The sequence below is a fragment of the Mus caroli genome, unplaced genomic scaffold, assembly GCF_978045245.1.
Source record: "Mus caroli unplaced genomic scaffold, Mus_caroli_1 scaffold_12, whole genome shotgun sequence".
Taxonomy (NCBI): Eukaryota; Metazoa; Chordata; class Mammalia; order Rodentia; family Muridae; genus Mus; species Mus caroli.
Genome location: NW_028227267.1, coordinates 100,073,521 through 100,095,742, shown reverse-complemented (window position 1 = coordinate 100,095,742; position 22,222 = coordinate 100,073,521). Strand labels below are relative to the sequence as shown.

General features: G+C 40.0%; 1 long non-coding RNA gene across 1 annotated transcript in view; it reads right to left on the bottom strand.

Annotated features, from left to right (window-relative positions):
* Positions 1-21,840, bottom strand: part of LOC115029255 (uncharacterized) — a 29,331-nt gene extending 7,491 nt beyond the window's left edge. Inside the window, exons 1-2 of the long non-coding RNA XR_003834835.2 lie at positions 21,791-21,840; positions 8,488-8,587 (exon numbers count right to left, since the gene is read on the bottom strand). This is a non-coding gene — a long non-coding RNA (uncharacterized LOC115029255). The remainder of the gene's footprint in view (positions 1-8,487; positions 8,588-21,790) is intronic.
* Between the last annotated feature and the right edge of the window lie 382 nt (positions 21,841-22,222).

Genomic DNA, 22,222 nt, shown 5'->3' with positions numbered 1-22,222 from the left:
AGTTTGCAAGGCCAGGAAGCAAGTAATTTTATAATTGAATGTGTGCCTCTCATCCCAGTAAAATCTCATTCCAATTACTCACAGGAGAGCTGGAGAATATTTACAAGATTTTTCTGACATAAATTTTAGAAGCTTTGAGATATGTATGCATCATTTAGAGACAAAAGTGAAATTAATCTCCAATTGTCTGAATTTTACATAGATTATATCTTATTTACCTCTTTTGCAGCATAGGTACAAAGACCTATGTGTTTTCTAATAAACAGCCAAACTTTACAATCTATATTCTTCAAGATTTTAGTCTTTGGGTCATGAAATCAAAGACATATTTCAGGTTCGGTCCTCTGAAGCTTGACTGGATTTCCTTCAGCCAGCACCTGCATCAGAAAAGCAGCAGCAGAGAGGATGCTAGGTAGCAACCTGGCTTCAGCTCAGCAGTGAGAGGCTGAAAGCAATGTGGGCACAGCATGCACTCCATCTATGCCAGCAATCTGTTGCTATAACATTGAATTTCACTTAAAAATGCCAACAAGGATATTTGCTCCCCCACATTTTATTGATTGGTAGCTAGAATTGGTCCCAATTTTCAGATAAACATGGTTATCTATACACAGACAATGAATACGTAATATACAAATTATATAGAATTTAATGTGACAGTTTATAAATTGGTTTAGAATCGCTTAGCTACTCTTTAGCTAAAGCTTACAATGTTATAAGCAATTTATAAACTATTACTAAGATGACTTGAAGAAGCATAGAAATGCTTTAAATTTTGAACCTTACTCTATTCTTACAGTAGCTTGTTATATCTGTATGTCTCCTGTGATATGACAATGCATCCAGATCGATAATTAAGAAAAATATCTGAAAAATTCATATTTGAGAGAAAAAGATCATTTTAAAAATATGTAATAGCAGCTATCAAATACTAAAACTATCTATCTATAAAGGCCTTTTATAGCATAGGGATCTCAGAATGCAATGAGACTGCATTGTCTCACTCTTCCAAAAATAACGACAATCTGAGTATATCGATTAATTGAGAAATAAAGACATTGTTTTCACTAGCACTGAGAAAAGCTTAAACTGGAGTATGAGCTTCTCCACTGGAAGCTGGAAGCTGGAAACCAGAAACTGGAAGCTGGGAGCAGAGCATCTACTTACAGACTCTGAAGAGGAGGGCGCTGGGAGGATGGTGATCTAAAGAGGGACTGTGTGCTGTCCAGGAAGCACAGCCAAGAGGAAGAGATCATCAGGGGACAACGAAAGGAAAAAATGCTGCAGTTCCTAAAGGAATAAAGTCCAGAACACTGGAAGGGAGTCCAGAGAAACAAATAGCAGGCGCTCAGAGGAGGCAAACGAGACATATAATTATAAAACCATAGTGATTTAAAAAGGCCCAAGGCAAACTTTCTCTGTCTTGGGTTGCTATCGACCCCACTGCCTTGCTTTACCTAAAAGCATATATGGCTAAGAAAAGAAGATAATTTGTCCTTCAGGTTCCTCTTTTCTTCGGACTTCCCTTAAGATCTCTCTCTTGGAGCTGGACGTGGTGGTGCACACCTTTAATCCCAGCACTCCAGAGGCAGAGGCAGGCAGATTTCTGAATTTGAGGCCAGCCTGGTCTACAGAGTGAGTTCCAGGACAGCTAGGGCTACACAGAGAAGCCCTGTCTCAAAAAACAAAAAGCAAAAACAAACAAACAAACAAAACAACAAAAAACAAACAAACAAAAGATCTCTCTTGGAAATCCCTCTGTTGTAAAATCCTTGAATTGTCTCTCTACATCTAAAATCTACATATTTGTGCCTTGTGACTCTGAATGACCCATCCTGTGTCTGTAACATGTCCTCTGTCCACTTTTGGGCATCTTTACTGTCCGTTTCCACTTCAGTCTTTTAGTTTGTGACTAAAATTGCTGTAGGTTTAATTAAAAGGGTTGTCAGTTAGCTCTCTGAAGCATCTTCTCTGCACCCTCGAAATCTCTCCATCTCTTCTCAATACGTGGGACAACATCTCCTTGACGACAGAAAGGGTGTTGCTAAGAAGCACGTTGCTGTATAATAACAGCCAGCATCATCAATACACGCAGTTGTATGGTATAATTGGTTCCTGTTTGTGATTGGCTAGAGGCCTTTGTTAAAAACCCATCAGCACCAATCTGGAAAACTGTGGTTTGAAGTGAACCAACAGTGTAAGAAAAATTCAATAATTCCTGCTAAAAAACTGTGCACTATCATTAAATAAACTCTCATGTTGCTGGCAAATACATACTCTTCAGACAATTGAGCTCAATTACCCTACAATGAAACAATACTAAGTTAGAAAAGGCAGCGTTTCAACTGTCGGTACTGGGCATCCCCCCAATCTCCCATTTTATTTCTTCATAGGAAAACATTCATTTTCTACGTCTAGCGTCTAGCAGTGTTCTTTTGGACTTGAGACCTAAATTGTGTTCACAATTCTACAGTAGCACAATTTGTCTGATAGGATAAAGGGTAGCCAAAAATGTGTAAGTCATATGGTTGGCAATTACACAAAGGACTAACCTAAAGTTAGAATCTCTTTATTATTTTTTTCTGTGTCTAAAATTTTAAAGGAGCTCAAGTCCATTATCAGGTTTCTTACACAGTATCTCACAAAGCATCATGGATGCTTCATCTGACATGTATGTTATCTTCCCAGATTGTGACTCCCAACCTCTTGACTACATCTGCATCTATAGTACTCTAACAATGATGTGTCAAATTAAGTTGATAAAATTACTAGCTCTTATAAGTTCCCAGCACATTGAGCATTTTTATTATCATTGGTAGGGAAATGAAAGGTTTGTGTGAATATTATCTGTTTCTCTAACTGGATCAGAGCTCATTGCCATTGATTACACCATTGCTTTGGAATAATTAAGACCCTGAGGAATTTAGCTTATTTTGCTTACCTAACATGTTAAACATATATCATGTTCTTTCTATTGGAATACATTCTCTTAGGGAGCAATAAACATTTTGTTTGTTTGTTTGTTTGTTTGTTTGTTTTGGCTAAGACACATCTATAAACCTGGATGAGACAGCTCCTGAAAGCACACTGAAATTCACTGCAATCATTTGGTTACTCCTAATGGTCAGATTCATCAGATGGCTCAGTCCTTAGCTGCTGGCTTCATGGGGCCTGGGAATAGCATGGTGAAATCCCACCAAAGGATCTCTTCACCCAGCTCATGAGGGGAAAGAAATGGAACTTTTGTTGTATTTACCATTTCATGTCCTTTAAACCATAATGCTTCTCTCAAGTTAGCAATCTGATGTGAGGAACCTATGAACCTTTTTGGTTATCACTTGCTTTTTTTAAAACAAGTTTTATTTGTGTGTGTGTGTGTGTGTGTATGTGTGTGTGTGTGTGTGTGTGTGTGTGTGTGTGTGTGCATATACATGGGGCTCAGAAAACAACTAGCAGAAGTTGGTTCTCTCCTTTACCAAGTGGGGTCCAAAGGATTAAACCCAGATCATAGAATTTGGTGGCAAGGGTTCTTACCCAATCAGGCATATCACCAACACCTGACCGCTTAATTTTTAAGTAAATTCTGTTACTAACAATTATCTGGGATATCTTACTCTTTGAATTTTCTTAACACAGAAGCTTGGTTTGTGTTGTAGGCTGAACATCCCCCCAGTAGAGATTCACATACTGAAATCTTAACTCTACGGGTCTCAAAATGTGTCTTACTAAAAGTCTTTAGAGAGTCAGCTGGCTTAAAGTTCAATAGAATGGCCTCTGATCCATTACGACTAGTATTCTAGTAAGACAAGACTAGAATGAAGGCACAAACTGAAGACCACAAAACCACTCAAGGGAAAAATGCCATCTCCAAGCAAAGGAAGGAAGCCTCAAAAGAAAATAAATCTAGGGACATCTGAATCTCAAGTGCTAGCCATCAGATCTGTGAGACAATAAAGTTGTATGACTATAATAGAGTGTAGTACTTAGACAGTAGTTATTTATACAGTGACTTAATGTCTAGGGCTGACCTATGATTCAAAGTCTATGACCTTGGATTCAAAGTCTATGACCTTGGATTCAAAGTCTATGTTCTAGGTAATATAGATATATAGAGGGAGAGAGATGTAGATGTGACTATAGAGAGATAGAGATGGAGATGGAGATAAATATATAGCTACTGTTACTTTACAGTTCAGGTAGTTAGAAATAAGCAAACCAGTGTGCCTATAGCTCTCCTTTGTCCTGGAGGGTTCAGAGAAGAATGTCTTCTTCCCTGTTTTAGATTGTTGAAGCTTCCCACCTTCCTCAGTGCCTTAGTCATTCTTCTATTGCTGTGAAGAGACACCACATAAAGGCAGCTTGTAAAAGAAAGCATTTAATTTGGGGCTTGCTTACAATTGTTGAGGGTTAGATTCCCACCATGGTGGGAAGCATGGCAGCAGCCATGCCTGTAGTGGGTCACTAAGGCATGAGAGCTCACATCTGATCCACAAGAATGGGGTAGAGAACAAGAGACTAGGAATGGTATGGACGTTTGAACCCTCAGAGCCCACCCCCAGTGACATACTCTCCCAACAAAGCCACACCTCCTAATCCTTCCCAAACAGTTCCACTTACTGGAGTGTAAGCATTCAAATATCTAAGCCTACGGAGGTCATTCCCATTCAAACTACCACTCTTAGTTTCTCTCCATTTTCCGGGACCCTCTATTTGAACTCCATTGGTATTGTCACCAATCTTTTTCTGACTGTTCCTCATGCCTGCCTCTTACAAAGATCCTCGTGATACCATTGGGCCCCAATTCATTATCTGAATCACATCTGCAAAGTCTTTTTCACTAAGCAAGATAATGTATTCATACATCTATATTGGGACCATAATATCTTTGAAAGACCTGTCCATCAGCCGACCTCACAAAATCCTAGGTAGGCTGTGGGCTCATCATGTTGAGATGGAGGTATGTGACAAGACCAAGGAGGCTGGGGGCGCCATGCAGAGAAGGAAGTGGAGAAGGATCCTGCTGCTAGCCCATGATAGTACAGGCATCTGAGCAGCCAGTTTATAAGACAACAAATAGACTTGTAACATGCAGGAGGATGGGCAGGTGGAGAAGTATTCATTCCATTGAGACCATGGTTTCTGTTAGCCCTTCTAGGCCCATGCCCTAAACAGCACTTAAGCCTCCCAGAGTCACCACAGTATTTGAGATACATTCAATGTATCTTCATCACCTAGCAGAGATGCAGAAAGTTGTGCATAATGAGTGAATCTCTTCAGGAGGGGTAGTGTATAAAGCATAATAATTTATTCAGAGATTGTGATTAATTAGGCACTCCAAGTGGGAATTTTATACAAGTTTAAAGTGAACACAAATAAGTAAAAACTAAAGAAATTTTAGTTTCAAGACTGAATACATTTGGTTTGGTTTGGTTTTTGTTAGAGTTCTTGTTAGGAGTTTACAATTCCTGTTGTGAATTTTTCCTAGTTATATCTAGCCTTATAGCCCACATGAAATCAATGTGTTATGTGAACCCCTTGAGTCTTCTATGGATGTCTACTTACAGAGCTTTAAAAGTCTTAAGTGTAAAGCTAAGCCATATTCTTATGACTCAGGGAATGCTAAGATGGCAGAAAAATATGGAAATCTTCACACACCCACACACTCACTCACATACTCTTTTGTCATGACATAAGAAACATTCAAAACATATGAAGGCATCTGAATGAATTTGAGGCCCTTAAAACATGCTATGTATACTAAATGTCTCCAGAACTGCTTTTAAACAGCCACCATGGTCTGTATATTGGAGTAAAGAGGCACATTCACTACCCTGCATCACAGGGAAGAAGGAAACTTATTCTCTCGGTTTCTTCCTTTACATGTTGTGCAACCACCGGGAAGCACCTAACTTCCCAGAACTTGGGGTTCCTCCCCAGGAGGAGAGAAAAAATAATAATTAAACTAAGAAATTACATAATCCACCCGAGAACTCCTACAGCTGATGAACAACTTCAGCAAAGTGGCCAGATATAAAGATAACTCAAACAAATCAGTAGCCTTCCTATACTCAAAGGATAAACAGGTTGAGAAAGAAATTAGGGAAACGACACCCTTCACAATAGTCACAAACAATATAAAATATCTTGGTGTGACTCTAAACAAAGAAGTGAAAGATCTATACAACAAGAACTTAAGACTCTGAAGAAAGAAATTGAAGATCTCAGAAGATGGAATGCTCTCACATGTTCATAGATTGGCAGGATTAATGTAGTAAAAATGGCCATCTTGCCAAAAGCAATCTACAAATTCAATGCAATCCCCATCAAAATTTCAACTCAATTCTTCATAGACTTAGACAGAGAAATTCTCAAATTCATTTGGAATAACAAAAACCCAGGATAGTGAAAACTATTCTCAACAATAAAATAACATCTGGGGGAATCACCATCTCTTACCTCAAGCTGTACTACAGAGCAATAGTGATAAAAATTGCATGCTATTGGTACAGTGACAGGCAGGTAGATGAATGGGATAGAATTAAAGACCCAGAAATGAACCCACACACCTATGGTCACTTGACTTTTGACAAAGGAACTAAACCAATGGGAAAAAAAGACAATGTTTTCAACTAATGGTGCTGGTTCAACTGCTGGTCAAGATATAGAAGAATGCAAATAGATCCATTCTTATCTCCCTGTACAAAGCTCATGTCCAAGTGGATCAAGGACCTTCATGTAAAGCCAGATACACTGAACCTAATAGAGAAAGTGGGGGGGGGGGAAACCTCGAATACATGGCCACAGGGGAAAAGTTCCTGAACAGAACACCAATGGCTTATGCTCTAAGATCAAGAATCGGCAAATGGGACCTCATAAAATTGCAAACCTTCTGTAAGGCAAAAGACACTGTCAATAGGACAAAATGGCAACCAACAGGTTGAGAGAAGAGCTTTACCAACCCTACATCTCATAGAGGGCTGATATCCAATATAGACAAAGAACTCAAGAAGTTAGACTCCATAGAACCAAATAACCCTATCAAAAAATAGGGTACAGAGCTAAACAAAGAATTCTCAACCTCTTGGTATTCCCACCAGAATACCGGTTGGCTGAGAAGCACCTGAAGAAAAGTTCAACCTTCTTAGTCATCAGGGAAATGATGAAATCAAAACAACCCTGAGATTCTACCTCATACCAGTCAGAATGGCTAAGATCAAAAACTCAGGCAACAGCAGATGCTGGCAAGGATGTGGAGAAAGAGGAACACTCTTCCATTGCTGGTGGGATTGTAAACTGGTACAACCACTCTGGAAATCAGTCTGGCAGTTCCTCAGAATTTAGACATAGTACTACCTGAGGACCCAGCTATTCCACTCCTGGGCATATACCCAGAATATGCTCCAACATGTAATAAGGACACATGCTCTACTATGTTCATAGCAGCCTTATTTATAATAGCCAGAAGCTGGAAAGAACCCAGATGTCCCTTAACAGAGAAATGGATACAGAAAATGTGGTACATTTACACAATGGAGTACTACTCAGCTATTAAAAAGATGACTTCATGAAATTCATAGACAAATGGAAGGAACTAAAAAATATCATCCTGAGTGAGGTAACTCAGTCACAAAAGAACACACACGGTATGTACTCACTGATAAGTGGATATTAGCCATTAAATATACAGTTCCCAAGTCCGGACTCTATTGTGGATGCCAGGAAGTGCTTCCTGACAGGAGCCTGATATAGCTGTCTTCTAGAGGCTCTGCCAGAGCCTGACAAATACTGAGGCAGATGCTCAAAGCCAGTCACTGGACTGAGCAAGGGATCCCCAATGGAGGAGTTGGAGAACAGACTGAAGGAACTGAGGGGGTTTCTAGCCCCATGGGGGGAGCAGCAGTGTCAACCAGCCATACCCACTGCCCCACAGATTTCCTGGGGATTGGACTACCAACCAAAGAGTACATATGGAGGGACCCATGGCTCTGACTGCACCTGTGGCAGAGGATGGCCTTGTTGGACATCAGTAGGAGGAGTGGTCCTTGGGCCTGAGGGTATTTGACGCCCCAGTGTAGGGGAATGCCATAGTAGGAAGATTGGAGTGGGTGAGTGGGTAGGTTGGTGGGGGAGTGCCCTCATAAAGTCAGGGGGAGGGGGAGGGGACAGGGGGTTTCTGAAGGGGAGACCTGAAAAGGGAAAAACAATTGAAATGTAAATAAAGAAAATATCCAATAAAAGAAAAAGAGAGAGATATTACATAAATGCCTTCCACTCAGTCAATATCTGTTTAAATTGATAGTCTGAATATTGACATGGTAAACCCCTACTATGAGAAATTAGACACAAAGCTATAATTCTATTCAAAAAACAAAATGTTAGTAAGAAGTCACTGTCAATATTCACAGTGTCCCCACTAAGCCTAAAGCCAGAACAGCCAGAGGGAGAAAGGAAGCAGCAAGGAAAGAGAAGCAAACACCTCACTCTTACCACAGTCTCTCTTCCGACCCACTCCTGGATGCTGCCTCAGCAGTGCTTCTGTGGGAGCGTCTCATCAATGTTGGTTACATTTTCCAGAGGCTGTGAAGACCTAGCAAAACGAGATGAATAGCAGCTGCCTGACCCCCTTCTCGGAAACATTCAAGAACTATGTACATGTGCAATCTTAGACCCGCATGAGCAAAGAACATACAAGCAATGTCTACCAAAGGCAAACAAAGAGTGTTTTTAAAAGCCTTCAGAATATAGATCAAGCAGAGGAATTTGGGACCACAGGAAGCAGGAAGCAACTGTTGCAGCAAGTCCCTCTCTGTGGGTGTCCCTGCCGATATGGGTTGAATCTTGACTCTCCCTTATTACTGGATTCGAGACCTACCTGGCATGCGCACTTTCGGTGATTACCCCAACCCCTACCAGCTGCACATGAAGAAAAACAAGACTTGTGTTTGAAGCACAAATGGGTGGGTATGTCTGTAGGCCATCTTCCCAGAATTACCAGCTTGCTCTAGCAGAAGGGTTTAGGAAATGGAGTGAAAGAACAACTCTGTCCAGACAGATCAAAACCTCATCATTTCTCCTTCTTCATGTAAAGTGGAAACTACATGGAAAGCCAGAAGCTGTGCTGCTGGTTACAAACAGTCGGGAAAAAATGTCTACAGGTGTCTTGGACAAGCTGAAAATAAATTCCTTTAGATTTCATAAATGGTTAATGGGGACTGAAGCAAAAGGAGACATCTTGTTTTTCTAAAAAGAAAAAAAAATTATCTAGATCAACCAAATTTGCTCAGGGGTCCAACTCAAAGTCTTTTAAAACCAAGATATCATCTAAGTGCTCGAAGCTTGACTGAGGCAGACAGTGGTTTTAGAGACAAAACAATGTTTAAAAGATTCACTAATTATTTTTTATCATAGATGTGATCTGAACGGCTTAGACCACCAATAAGATGTTTTTTTTTCCTCCATCCAAATCAAATATACAGTAAAGGATCTCAGGAATTTTCCTGGAGCGTGGTAGGAAGTATGTGGTGTTTCAGGGAAAACCATATTCTCCAGTGAAATTTAAGTAAGAAAATGCTTCCTTCCCTTCTGTAGCTTGCTATTCCTCATCTCATCACTAAATGATGAAGAAAAGCTTGGCGTATTTCCACTTACTAATGGACAGCTGTCCTTTGGACCTGGTGTACCTGTTACAAGAGAGTCTAAAGAAGGTAAAATCAAAAATCAGAAAAATCAATCCTGGGTTCTGGTCCACAGAATCTACTTAAGAGGCAGACAGACAGGCAGGCATCCACATTGCCTGAACATTTCAGGCTTTGCAGTATCATAACTCATTAGATTCAGGGGTGAGGGTGACTTTGCAAAACCTAAGAGTGAAGACAAAGAGTGCATACATGGAGTTAAGGATGAAGCTCTCTACACTGTTGATTCTCCCCAGGGCAAGGCTGTCGTATGCAAATCTACACATGTCAAACATTCACACATGTATAACTGTTACTCTTCTAGGCTTCCCTTGGGAGTACTAAATATTCATGTTGATTGAATTTATTCTTCTATGTGTAGTTTCTTTTTTTTTTAACCATCATGTGAGCTTTGCCCACTTTTTAAAGTTTATTTATTTATTTTTATTTTTTCCCTTTTTAAAAATTAGGTATTTTCTTCATTTACATTTCCAATGCTATACCAAAAGTCCCCCATACCCTCCCCCCAATCCTCCCCCCCATATTCCCACTTCTTGGCCCTGGCGTTCCCCTGTACTTAGGCATATAAAGTTTGCAAGACCATCTTTCCAATGATGGCCAACTAGGTCATCTTCTGATACATATGCAGCTAGAGTCACAAGCTCTGGGGGTACTGGTCATTTGATATTGTTGTTCCAACTATAGGGTTGCAGATCCCTTTAGCTCCTTGGGTACTTTCTCTAGCTCCTCGGTTGAGGGCCCTGTGTTCCATCTAATAGCTGACTGTGAGCCTTCACTTCTGTGTTTGCTAGGCCCAAGAATAGCCTCACAAGATACAGCTATATCAGGGTCCTTTCAGCAAAATCTTGTTAGTGTATGCAATGGTGTCAGCGTTTGGAGGCTGATTATGGGATGGATCCCTGGGTATGGCAGTCTCTAGATGGTCCATCCTTCTGTGTATGGTTTCTGAAAAGAGCTTCAAGCTTAAGCTTCAGGGTAGGAACAGTCTGTCTAGACTGTTCATCTATCTAATCTCAGATCTGTAAGATTGAAATCCACTGGAAGTGATGCTGATCATTCTAGAACACTAAGAGACATGGTCACTGGATATCGGCACAAAAGAAGCATTAAAGACATATGGACATCACCCCTCAAATAACCAGTTAAGCAACAAAATGTGCATGGTAGCTTTTCTTTAGAATTGATTTAAATGTCTCTGTCATTCTATTCTGGTCTTGTGTCTGTGTGTATACTTGATGATGCATGTGATGAAGTAACTTAAACAAACCAGGACCAGAAAAGGTAACAGACTGAACTCGGTGTAGTTTCTTCATTTCTAAATTGCTCTACAAGATGCATAAGCAACTAAACAGTTTAATTAAAACTGGTTATTCAGATCAGAAGAGAAACAACTAACTAAATTTCCACCAATTCCTGCTTTAAAAAACAAAACAAAACTGCCATTTCAATTATGTACCAAATGACACAAGTCTCGAGTTGCAATTCCTTCCCCGGAGAAGCTATTTGGCCACAGAATTTACCAATTATTTTCTGCTAAAAGACAGAATTATATTTTCTTCCAAGTGACACTAGACAGAAATCACTCAAACCCAAAATAAGACAGCTCGGGGTGTAATCAGATTAACTTAATTGTATAAGCCAATTTGCTTTTATATTGTATTATAGAAGCAAGCAGCAGAACTTCAGCCTTTGTGCACACATTCAGCCATAGGCTGCTCCTCGGATGTGTTGATGTGCCATGCAGGGACGTTGTCTGTTTTTTAACTGGATAAGAAAAGGGAGGGGGTAAATTTTGATTGTGTCTTCTCTGCCACACCAGTTCAGCTCTCAAGAATATTTATACTTTTTCAGTTTATTTTCACAAAAAAACCCTTTATTTTTAGCTTTTTATATCTCAGATCCACACAATGAAAAAGGATTCAAGGTCACAGTATGCTAGTGAGCTCTAAAAATTCAAATAGCCAAAGCTATTTCCTAATAAATATGTGCAAGCCTTTGTTGACATTTTATTTTCTGTCTTGGAGACATTATAAAAAGGTATTTTACAGAATTCCTCTTTTCCAAATACAATTTGATTATACTTTGGTAAATATTGGTTTTGCTGGTTATATTGCTGGAAGGAAGGGTTCAATCTACTGGGGGGAAAATCACAGTACTTAAGCAGATGTTTAAACATCTGTTTCTTAGTAAACAAATAAAACTAGCGGTCCCTCATGAGATGACTGTCTACTGGGTGACATTGCTTATCCTGTGTTGAGCAGTTGGTTATACAAATTAGAGGGTAAAGCCAGGGGCTTGGAAGAAGTCCAAAGATGCGGCAATGACGTTCCCGGTGGCTGTTTTTGGGCAATGACGACATTGGGTTTAGAGCCGACTCCGTGTGTGTTCAGACTCAAGTTTATATTAAGTCTTAGTGAAAACAGAAACCAAAGATTTTTCAGAAGGGCCTTTGCAGACTGCAGGCAACGGTTACGCTTCAAGCAAAGTGAAGGAAGGCGTTCTGGCTTATGTGGAATGAGCCAGAGAGCTGCTTGCCAGTCCCTGCGGAAGAGGCTGATGTAATGGAGCCATCACCCTTAGGCCACTAAGCTACAGAGAAAAGCCCAAGGGGCTGTTAGCAGACATGACATTGCTTTTGCCAGATCTCATGTGGGAACACATTAAGTAGGGAACCAGAACAGAAACTGCTACCTGAACAGATTCAGACCTCAGCTTGGGCAGAGATGCTCTAAGTGCTCACACGTGAACGCTATCCCAGGAGAGTTTCAGTGTGGAGCCCCTACGGGATAATGATCTCTCTCTTGCCTCTCGGGACCAACCTTCAGAAGAGTGCCGGACTAGAATCCCAGGCTCCAAGCTCAGACCGGTCAACAGCTGTGTGACAGAGCTAGCCTCTTTCTCCGTTCTGCTCCCAGTCTCCCATCCATCTCTTCCATTCCTCCATCTCCGAGGTGGGTTTGTCTGTCAAGGTCTTTCTCAAACACTTAAAGTCTCCTAAACTGTCTCCCTCCATGCTTTCAGCCCAGCCCTCACAAATATTCTTTTCAAGGTCACAATTTGTTTTTCAAATATGAAAGTATGCATGTCTAGCAGAGAAATGTGAAAAAGGCAAAACAGTCCAAACTACATTCTCCCACCATTTTGAGTGTCGATTGCCTTAAGAATCCCCCTCCTGAAAGGCCATCCAGAGACTGCACCCCCTGGGGGTCCATCCCATATACAGTCATCAAAAGGAGACTATTGCTGATGCCAAGAACTGCTTACTGACTGGAGCCCGATATAGATGTCTCCTGAGAGGCTCTACCAGAGCCTCACAAATACAGATGTGGATGCTCGCAGCCAACCATCAGCTTGGGGGGGGGGTACCCCAATGGAGAAGTTAAAGAAAGGACTGAAGGAGCTGAATGGGGTTTGCAACTCCATAGGAAGAACAACAATATCAACCAACAAGACACCCCCTCTCTCCCCCTCCCTCCCAGGGACTAAACCACCAACCAAAGAATACACTTGGAGGGACCCAGGGCTCCAACTGCATATGTAGCAGAAGATGGCCTAATCTGGCACCAGCATGAAGGGTTGATGCCCCAGTGTAGGGGAATTCTGGAGGGAGGAGGGGGAGGCAGGAGTGAGTGAGTGGTTGGGCAAGGGAGCACCCTCATAGAAGCAGGGAAAGGGGGAATGGGATAGGGGGTTTCCAGAGGGGAAACCAGGAAAGTGGTTAACATTTGAAATGCAAATAAATGAAATAACCAATTAAAAAAATAGGATTCCCACCTCTCCTGAGGGCAGCTCCAGATGTAGCTGTCATAGTCTTTTCATTCTGTGCTTACAGTAACATATGAACATACAATCAGGCTATGAATACGGTTTTACAAAGTGTTTTTTGTTTCCTTTGCAACGAGTGGTTTTCTAAATGGCTGCATATGAACCTGAATATATATATATATATATATATATATATATATATATGCTACATTTCAAATGTTATCCCCTTTCCTGGTTTCCCCTCCAAAACCCCCCTATCACCTCCCCACTCCCCCTGCTCCCCAACCCACCCACTCCCACTTCCTGGCCCAGGCATTCCCCTACACTGGGGCATAAAACCTTCACAGGACCAAGGGCCTCTCCTCCCATTGATGGTCAACTAGGCCATCCTCTGCTACATATGCGGCTGGAGCCATGAGTCCCACCATGTGCACTCTTTGGTTGGTGGTTTAGTCCCTCAGAGCTCTGGGAATACTGGTTAGTTCATATTGTTGTTCCTCTTATGGGACTGCAAACCCCTTCAGCTCCTTGGGTCCTTTCTCTAGCTCCTCCATTGGGGACCCTGTGCTCAGTCCAATGGTTTGGCTGCAAGCATCCACCTCTGTATTTGTCAGGCACTGGAAGAGTCTCTCAGGAGACAGCTATAACAGGCTTCTGTCAGCAAGTACTTGTTGGCATCCACAACAGTGTCTGGGTTTGGTGACTGTATATGGGATGGATCCCCAGGTGGGACAGTCTCTGGATGGTCATACCCTCTCTCTGCTCCACACTTTGTCTCTGTAACTCCTTCCATGGGTGTTTTGTTTTCCCTTCAAAGAAGGACTGAAGTATCTACACTTTGATCTTCCTTCTTCTTGAGCTTCATGTGATTTGTGAAGTGTATCTTGGGTATTCTAAGTTTCTGGGGTAATATCCACTTATCAGTGAGTGCATATCATGTATGTTCTTTTGTGATTGGGTTACCTCTCTCAGGATGATATCCTCTAGATCCATCCATTTGTCTAAGAATTTAATGAATTCTTTTTTTTTTTTTTTTAGTATAGAATAGAGTTTATTTAGGGCATGAAGAGGGAAGTTAAGAGGGTAGCAGAGGCAGAGAAAGGCAGAGAGAAGGAGAGAGTAGAGACATAGAAGCTGGCCATGACCACATGGAGAGAGACGGGGAGCAAGGGGCAAGAGGCAAGAAAGAGTCCAGAGAACCAAGAGGGTAAGAGCAAATTCATTGTTTTGAATAGCTGAGTAGTACTCCATTGTGTAAATGTACCACATTTTCTGTACCCATTCCTCTGTTGAGGGACATCTGGGTTCTTTCCAGCTTCTGGCTATTATAAATAAGGCTGCTATGAACATAGTGGATCTTGAACCTGCTTCTTATCTGCTCCAGGAAATACTTTGAGTGAATACTCTGTAACCAACTCTACTATTTTCCTATTGAGAGGTCACTATCATTTTTCCTATCCCACAGACCCTGTGTCTCTGTAACAAGGACACACCATGATAAAGGAGATCATGTTAAAGACATTCTGATTTAATTACTTTACAATGATGCAACTCAAAGGAACATATAATATTTGGTTAGTTCTTTTCCAGGCTGGTCTGAGGCCCACCAGCACAGATGTAGCAGAAAGCTGCCATGTCTGCCTCAGTGAGAGAGGATTCATCTAATTGTTTAAGAGACCTGATGCCCCAGGGTGGGGGACTACGTCTCAAAGGCTAAGGGAAGTGCGGGTGGGGGAGGAACTCTAGGAGGGAGGACCAGGAGTAGGGACAGAATTTGGGATGTAAATAAATAAATAAATAAAATTATATAGTACACATTAATTGCAAAAACAGTAGGAAAGTATTCCTTTTAAAAGATTGTCTCAAAGTATGATTGATAGAGAATGCTCTCTGTAAAAGCAATCAACTGCCTCGCCGTATCTTTAAGCCAAGAGGAAACTATGGGTACCATATTTTTCAGAACATGCCATGATGTAACTCCAATTAGGAAACAATTTATTTTGTCCAAAGGGACAAAGTAAATGGCTGGCAGTGAAAGTCATTTTGCAACTGTCAGAGATCTAATCCAATGGAAATATTTTTTCACAGATGGGTAACTCCCAAGAGGCTTAATCTCTTCAATCTTCTTTTGGAGAATTTGCATTAAAAAAATGTTGCAACCCAGAAAAAAAATGTATATTAAGTTACACTCTAACACAAAAGAGTAGAAACAAAGCTTTAAAAAATAAAGAATATTCAACAACCCAGACAGAGTGAGCATAGCGTGTAACACTGAGACTCATAGTTGCTAATAACAATTCTTTCACCCAGTGTTCTCTACTGCTGAAGCCACGGAGGTTCTAGGAAAAGAATGTACAGAATGAGTATGAAAGACATACCTGAAGACTATAAGCCTAATCTAAACCTCGGGCCTTCTGAGTCCTCCTCCCTGCACCTTCTGTATGCAGTGCAAAACAACGTTGTGAGAGAAACAAATGGAGATGTTCATGAATCACTGAATTATTAATGCCCTTCACACTGGGAAACTAAATGATGTAATGTTTCCCAAATTAGCTTGACATGAAGATGTGGATTTTTGCCATCCACTAGGATGTCACAGTAGCTGCTGAAGTTCTTTCCAGCCGAGATCATACATAACTGAGTAGAGCATGAGAGGGTCTGCCATGCTCAGTTCATAATGAAGCTCGCATCAGCTGGAGTTAGTGGGCATCCCTACCCCCATAAGTAGACACACACAGATCAGCATTCCCAGAGGAGTCCCAGCATCTGCCCAGACACTGCAGTGTCTGCTCCTTCAAACTGACAAAGGCAATTAAGCCAGACATAATTTGTTCCCTGAGTATACAATTATTCTTTGTCTTAGCCAAGAGCTAAGATGATGCCATTGCTACTAACACTACCTTCTTGCCCTTTAAGGATTGTACAAGTTCCTTTGTTGTGTGTGAACATCTATGTACAATATCATGCTCTCTCCACAGAATCATGCTTTACTCATTGTCTTAGATAACTCATGCTCATGTTTGCATCTCCTACAGTATGTAGCATGGTACCGCATACTATATATACAGTACACATAATATAAACAGTAGATATTCAGTAGTCATAATAGGAAAATTATATTAAGCATCAAATGCTATCTAGAATAATATAATGTAGGAAATTAGGAGAAAATATTCTTATAAATATTTCATACTCACTAGAAGATAGTATTCTATTGTAAAGTACAAGTAAGTCATGGTTATTAGAAATTTTAAAACTGCTGCACAGGAAAAAAACAGCTTGAGAAGTTTGTATTAGCTGACAATTGGTCTTCTCACATTCCTTTGAATAATTATACTTCTTATGTTACATACAAAATAATCGTCAAGAAAAAGGGGAAGGGGTAGAATAATATACACAGAATATCAAAACTTGCATAAAATGTGATGTATTTATTTGCATAGGTAATTATACAGTTATAGATGAAGCCTATGTTTGAAAGACTAAGTAAAAAAATATCAATAAGAAGTTACTAAACTATATGTGCCTTTATATATGTTTTTAATGTGCCCTTCAGATATAAGCAGGAATAACATATGAAACACCCCAGAAGGTGGGGGAGGGGCAAGCTCCAGATCGGTTCATCTGGTTATGCGTGGCTCAGATTACTCCAACGAGCTACTCTGGTTATCACTTACTCCTTAGACTAAGCCACATCAGACTAACTGTACCAAACTCTCGCCTGGTTTGTACAGGGCTCTAGAAAGAGTTCTAGAAAAAAAGAAGTTGACAAGATTTGGACAGAGGATGGAAGCCTTGAGACTGCGTTTGCTTGTATGGAGATTTTAGCTATTATGTCATTGATAAGCAAGCTACATTTTGTATAACCACATAATGGCATCCAATACTGGGGTTCCCAAGAGATTCCCCATCTTTATGTTTTCTTCTGGAATCCATCAGTCCATCAATGATATCTTTGTAGGCACTTTTCATGTAATATACACATTTCAAAAGACTTATGTCATTCAGAATCTTGCTTCCTTGACATCTGTATGCCATAATATGATGTTAGTGATTAACGTGCTTTTGTCATGAAAATGAATTTGTAATATCTTATCAAATCTATTTAATATATCATATATTCCACTGCTGAATATATAGTTATGTCTAGTTCTATCCTAATATAAATTATTCCTTAGTTGCTACTTAATATCAGCTTTTCCATCTATTTCTTCAGGATAAGGATACCCTCTTGTAATACAATTGACTTCATGAGGTCACTGAAATTCTATCTTTTACGTTTTATGCTCAAAAGTATTGATTAAAAATCAGCAAGCTAGAGTCTGGAAGCGAAAATTTATTGCAATTGTGTGCGATAAGCACAACCTAGGTTATTCAGGACAGATGCTTGAAGTGGGGTTCTAAGACCTACAGATCCCCTCAATTTATATGCAAACTTTTGTGGTCATGTATATATCTGCATCTTTTCTTATTTAAGTCCATCAGTTTTGTTGTAAGCATCCATTATATCTAACACATGAAATTTGAAATAAACAGATAACAATAATTGCATGCACCATATTTTATTGCCATTGCTATAAAGTATACCCACTGGAGCTGGGCGGTGGTGGCACACGCCTTTAATCCCAGCACCTGGGAGGCAGAGGCAGGCGGATTTCTGAGTTTGAGGCCAGCCTGGTCTACAGAGTGAGTTCCAGGACAGCCAGGGCTACACAGAGAAACCCTGTCTTGAAAAAAATAAAACAACGACGACAACAACTACAAAAAAGTATACCCACTGAAATGATGGCCTCTCACTTGCACAAATGCAGATTTTTTTTTTTTACTTCTATAAAAACAGATTATTTTTCTGGCTGATAAGGTCAGTGATAGTCAAATGGTGTGAATACCTCTGATTGGGAAATTCATCATTGTATTATTTTCTCTTGAGCAACTCAATAAAGTTATACCTAACTTAATCTTTACTGATTTGATTGAGGCCAGTTTATCTTTCCTTGAGAAACAAGGGATTTACCAAGAGAAAAATCACTGTGCAAACTTACTATGTTTTATATATTCTGAACTGAAAATAATTAAATTTTTATCAATGCACTATGTACTGAATACACTATGTACTAAAAATGACTTAGTCATTTTTATGTGCATGAGTGTCTCACCTACATGTATGTGTGTGTACCACATGTATGTCTGGTGACTATGAAGACCAGAAGATGCTATCAGATACCCTGGACTGGAGTTTAAGGGTAGTTGTAAGCTTTCATGTAGGTGCTGGAAACCCACTGTCACAGCAGTGTAAGAAACAGACTGTTATGGTCCATTTTCAGTACAGATGATCTTAGGATTTGCTGGCGTTACAGGCAAGCAGGGGCACTGGGCCACTCCCTCTCCCAGCTAGCTGCTGGAACCTGCTTGAGTCAGGATTTTGACAGCTATATAGGTAGTTTGTTGTGTCACTGATCCTAGGATCAAATTGTCTTAAACCCCAAATTGTTCACTGGATGAAACTTTGTGTCCTAAGCCAAAGCAAGGGGGTGTTTGGCAGTTGCAAGTCTCAGCCTACAGGAGACAGAGGACAGGAATTTCTCAGGTTTGGACAGTTTTAAAAACATTGTATGTTGGCTATTATTTTCTATGCTGGTATGAACTGTGCATTAAAAACTGTTTTGTTTTCATTTGTGTCTTGAATTCTTTATTGCATTTCCAAGAGCAGCAAATGTTCTTACCACTGATCCACCTCTCCAGCTCCATACACTGGATTTTTTTTAAAGATCTATCTATCTATCTATCTATCTATCTATCTATCTATCTATCTATCTATCTATCTATCTATCTATCTATCTAATGTTTGTGAGTAGCTGTCTTCAGACACACCAGAAGAGTGGATTAGATCCCATTACAGATGGTTGTGAGCCACCATGTGTAGTTGCTGGGAATTGAACTCAGGACCTCTGGAAGAGTAGTCAGTGTTCTTAACTGCTGAGCCATCTCTCCTGGATTTTTAACGATAAGACCATAGGAGCATTTCTTAAAATTGGCTTACGGTCTCTATGTAAAACCCCTTGATTGTTTTCACCAAAAATATTCATGAATAACATTGTTAATGTATGGCCTACAATCTGGTTCAGCACTGTTCTTACAGACTAAATAATCAACTTACCTATAAAGCAAACATGTCTTCAAGGCTGTAGGGCAATCTCGTTTCCTATGTTAATACACTCCTTTAAAAAATGCTATGGAAATGTTAAACAATGCCTAGTTATTATGGAGAAGAAGGACCACATAACAACTACATTCTCTTTCAATATAAAAATCCTAAGGCTGAACTCCTGCATCTGAAAATGGAACTCGTTCACATCTATTTCAGTGATTTAAAAAATTGAATGAGGTACATACATGAAGTCATTTAGTTAGCCCAGTATATAACATATCACAAAAGTTTGATACGTATTTATTATGTTTGAGTATGAATTGGCCACCGGTAGGGAATTTAGTATAGCATATATACCAGATTGAAGTCTAAAATAATCTTCCAAGAATTTGTGACAGATTTTACAAAAATAGATCTATTTGTAAAATCTTCAAAAAAAATATGGAGAGATAGCAAATTCTCAATATGGAGAGAGAGAGTACAGATTTTACAGGAATAGTCTTATTTGTAAAATGTAAAAGCCTCAAAAACTATGGGGAGAGACAGCAAATTCTCATATGGGGAAAGAGAAGAAATAAAGTTGGACGAGCTGCTTGTTCACAGCCACACAGTGCTGACACCACGAGATAGAAAGTGGACCCTCGAAGTGTTCTATTTGTCTTACTTCTAAGAATCTAAATTTGGACAAAGTGGATCAGATTTATTTGGGTGAAACAGATGGCATTAAGAAATAAATGACTTGTGTTATCCTTAAATAAAATAAAGAGGTTTTACAATGAGTTAGTAGGACATAAGAAGCCTGCTACAGAAGGGACTTGCTTTAAGAAATGCAATCGATATTTGGGCAGGGGAGAGCAATGGCAGTGAGTACCAAAGCTGGCTCTGACCAGACTGTAAGTGGATAAACCTAAGATTCTTTATGATGCTTTTTTTTTTAGTATTATAAGTAATTTTGGTGTGTGCGTGCGTGTGTGTGTGTGTGTGTGTATGTGTGTGTGTGTGTGCGCGCGCATGCGTGTTGGCACACTGTGTCTGGTGTGTGTGTCTAAGCCAGAGGACAGCATGCAGGTTTCTGTTCTCACTGTCCACCTTGCTGAAGCAGTTTCTGCAGTCCACGGCTCCTTAGGCCTTGCGCTTCTAAGTGATTCTCCTGTCACCATCTCTTATCACTCCCTAGGAATCTTGGGATTACAGGTGGATGCCACAGTGCCTGCTGTTCTATGTGAGTTCCAGGGACTGAACTCAGTCTCCCAGGGTTACACAACAAGAATTTTTACCTCTATAGCCATTCCCTGACCCCATATCAATTCTTGATAATCTTGTTTTCTGAAAACAAACAAAAAATCTAAAACTTTAGTATAATCTCGAGGCCTTTTATTTGCACTTTTACTTACTAAGCCTTTCTCTGATGGTATCACAATTCTTGGTTATTGTTTTTCTAGAAAAACAAGCAGACAAACAAACACACAAGCAAATGCCTAAACTTTCGGTATAATTTACAATAATAAAGGAAAAGGTATTAATTTTTTAAGTTTTACTTTCAGCGTGGCGATTTTCCCAAAATTTAAGTAACATTATTAGTCTTTAACAACATTTAATAGTTGCTAAAGCATTAGTATATTCCTAGATCTTTTTCTATCTGCCAGAAATTTAAATGACCTCAATGCCCTTTGGATCGCTTCTATCGCTTTTCTATGGTGTGGTTAACAGTCATCGCCAAAAGGAGAACTGAGACAGAGGAGATAAAACAAATAACATAAAAAGAGAAGATGTGGGCTTGAGAGACAGCTCAGTGGTCTTAATGCTGCTCTTCCAGAGGGCCAGAGCCAGGTTCCCAGAACCTAAGTCCAGTAGCTGGCAAGTCCAGAAAATCAGATACCCTCTCCTGGCCTCTGTAGGTACCTTCATATCCATGCATACACATGTGTGACACATATATGTACATATATATGTGTGTGTGTATATGTATATATGTGTATATGTGTACATATATATGTACGTATATAAAGAAATGGAAGACAGATATTTTTCTTTTTTTAACAGTGAAAATCAGGTTAACGTACAATTCAAAAGCTTAAGCATGAAATAATTAGATTGTGGAACAAAAATAAACCCACTTTCAAGAAATGTTAGCTGCTAGAGAGGTGAGTAGTTATAAACACGGCACAGTGAAACCACTGACCTTGACTGCTTCCTGGGTAGAGCATGCTCTGTTGGGGCGACACATTGCAGGGCTGTCTCTCATTGGGAGAGAGCAAGAGGATTTTATGTGATAGGGTCAGAGTTTCTGAGCTGATGCAAGCTGTTTTGGTTAATTGGGAACTAGATGCCCTTTGCCCAAGGGACGCGATGGCTTTCCTGAAAAAACAGAAACCTATTGTGATGCCTGTTCTTTGTTGTCAACTTGACTACTTATGGGATTAACTCGAACCTAAGAATCTGTTCTGGGTTGAGCAGATCATCATCTTAGGAGCTACCAGCAGCACTGCCATTTTCTGCTCTGCGATCTAACAGCGATGTCCCATGCTGAAAGGTTCTCAGAAGACATGACCTATATTCATCTGTTCTTATTGTTATTGTGAAATGGTACTTTATCCATTTGAGGACTATTTCT